This window comes from Sus scrofa, chromosome 4, assembly GCF_000003025.6.
Source record: "Sus scrofa isolate TJ Tabasco breed Duroc chromosome 4, Sscrofa11.1, whole genome shotgun sequence".
Taxonomy (NCBI): Eukaryota; Metazoa; Chordata; class Mammalia; order Artiodactyla; family Suidae; genus Sus; species Sus scrofa.
Window position 1 is genome coordinate 71,020,514 of NC_010446.5, and position 2,748 is coordinate 71,023,261.

Here is a 2,748-nt window from a genome sequence, read left to right on the forward strand (position 1 = left end):
TTGATTCTGGAAATACATACTTCCTCCTGCCCATCTACCTGCCTCATCCTTGCTGAAGACTTTTTTATTAATTTTTTATGAGTTATAATTAACATACATCATGATCTGAGTTTTAGGTGTATAACATGGTGATTTGATGTTTTTATACTTTACAAAATGACCACCTTAACAGTACGTCCAGTTACTGTCACATGCGAAGCTGTTACAGTATTGTCGACCGTATTTTCTGTGTTTACCTTGCTACCCGTGACTCACTCACTTTTTAACTGGGAGTTTATCTCAATCCCCTTCTTACCTTTCTGCCCTCTGATGACTCCCTGTCTGTTCTGTATATTTATGACTGTTTATGTTGAGGTTTTTGTTTTTTTTGTTTTTTGTTTTTTTGTCTTTTTGCCATTTCTTGCCATGGCATATGGAGGTTCCCAGGCTAGGGGTCGAATCGGAGCTGTAGCCACCAGCCTACACCAGAGCCACAGCAACGCAGGATCCGAGCCGAATCTGCGACCTACACCACAGCTCACGGCAACTCCGATCCTTAACCCACTGAGTAAGGGCAGGGATTGAACCCGAAACCTCATGGTTCCTAGTCGGATTTGTTAACCACTGTGCCACGATGGGAACTCCGAGATGTTTTTGTTCATTTTACAGTGTTTGTCTTCTCTCTGACTTACTTCATTTAGCATAATACCCTCCAGATCCATTTCTTTTGCCACAAGTGGCAAGATTTCATTCTTTTTTTTAATGACTGAATGATATTCCATTGTTCCATTTCATGTGCGTGTGTGTGTGTGTGGACACACATGTACTGGGTCGTCTTCATCCATTCCCCTATCCGTGGTCGCTTCCATGTCTTGGCTATTGTGGGTAGTGCTGCAGTGAACATGGGTGTGTGTATCTTTTCGAATTAATGGTCTTTGTTTTCTTCAGATTAATACCCAGGAGTGGAATTGCTGGATCATAAGGTGATTCTGGTTTTAGTTTTTTGAGAAACCCTGTCCTGTTTTCCATGGTGGCAGCACCAGTTTACATTCCCACGAATAGTGCACGAGGGCTCTTTGCCACGTCCTGGTGAATACTTGTTCTTTCTTGTTTTGTCTGATGATAGCCATTCTGACAGGTGTGAGGTGGTTTGATTTGCATTTCCTGATGGTTAGTGATAATGAGCACGTTTATTTGTGCCCATTGACCCTCTGTATGTCTGAAGACTCTTTAAATGCTACTTGCAGTTCACTTTGAGGTCTCCCTCCAGAGACTCTGGAATATTTTGTGTGTGTGTGTCTTTTTCTTTCTGATGTTTCAGCTCCACAGATAAAGTGCACACCTCCTGAAAGCAGAGTCGGTGTTTTGAAATTTTATCTCCCACAGTGCTTACTTAGCCCAGTAGGTCCTCAGTAAATATTTGTGATTATTTGCGAATGAACTTTTCTTCCATGGGAAATAATTTAACTGCTGTTGTATATTTGCCTGGGTGTGTTTTAATGTAGTCCTCAGTCTCTGCCTCACTCCCCACCCCCACGTCCTGTATGCCCTCACAAACTCTGATGTTGAGCCGTTCCATGGGGACAGCCAAGCACATAGAAGAGAGGATTTTTTGATCTCTTCTGACAGTGTGTATGTATCTGCTGTCCTGATTCTTCCAGAGATACTTCTGGAGAAGCAAACATGGGAAGCAGAGAGAGTGATTGGAAGGATGTTCGAAAGACTAGGAATGATTATGTACAGAAAGATAGGAGCCATTATCTGAAGATACTGAGGTAAACCATAGGCTTTGGGCAGTAAGCCACATGGAACATGGAATTGAAGTGGATGAAGACATTTAGTCCGCTGGAAGCACTGATGGAAGGTGGCAGATTTGGTTTCTGTCCCCAAGCAGCAAGATTAAGTCTTGCCAGACGTACCATTTCTGGCTGACTGCGTGTCCGTTGCTGTTATTCCTGAGCTGCCTGGGCTCTTCCCAGCCAGCCTCCACTGAAATGTCCTCAGTCTGCCTGACTCTGAAGTTCCCTAGTAACTCTTAGCCCGGACTGTATTGTCCCTCATGCTGCTGTGTCATCCATCTTCCTGCCCAGGGACACTGGCTTCTCATTGCTTCCAAAGCTTCTTGCTGTGCTCCATTGATGATGACCACAAATGGAAGAAAATGTGGACCATCATTTGTTTTTCACTCATGTTTTCCAACTGTGAATTTTCTGGAATCATTTTATTCCAAGAATGGAATGTCTTTCAAAGTTGGCGACACTGCTGGGTTCCATACACTACCCACAGGGGCTCACCAGGGGGCCTGAGGGCAGGTCAGAAGAGCAGTCCCATCTGGGCGGGCAGGTGAGGCACATCTGTCCCTGGCCAGCTTGGCTTAAGACTGACCCAGGGAGGCCTGACATTGCTGCATCAGCAGAGCCAAGTGAGGACTTGGATTAGAAGAACATGCTGACATTACTGAGCAAGTCTGGACGCCCTGGGAGGAGGTGAGGGGTCACTGCCAGAGGACTGCCAGACACACTCTGGGGACCTGGGGAAGGAGTGCTGTGGCTGGAGGCTGAGAGACGTGTCACCACGCCCACCACCTTCGCCTGCTGTAAACTGGAGGGAAGATGGATGAGCGGGAGCTGGTACACGGGCCCACACAGGGGGCTCCAGCACCAGGGTTGACAGAGCTATAGCCCAGATCCCTGACCTTGTTCCGAGCCCTTCGTGAGAGTTGCAAAATCAGCATGTTGACTCCACTCTCACTGCCTGATCTCTTGCTGT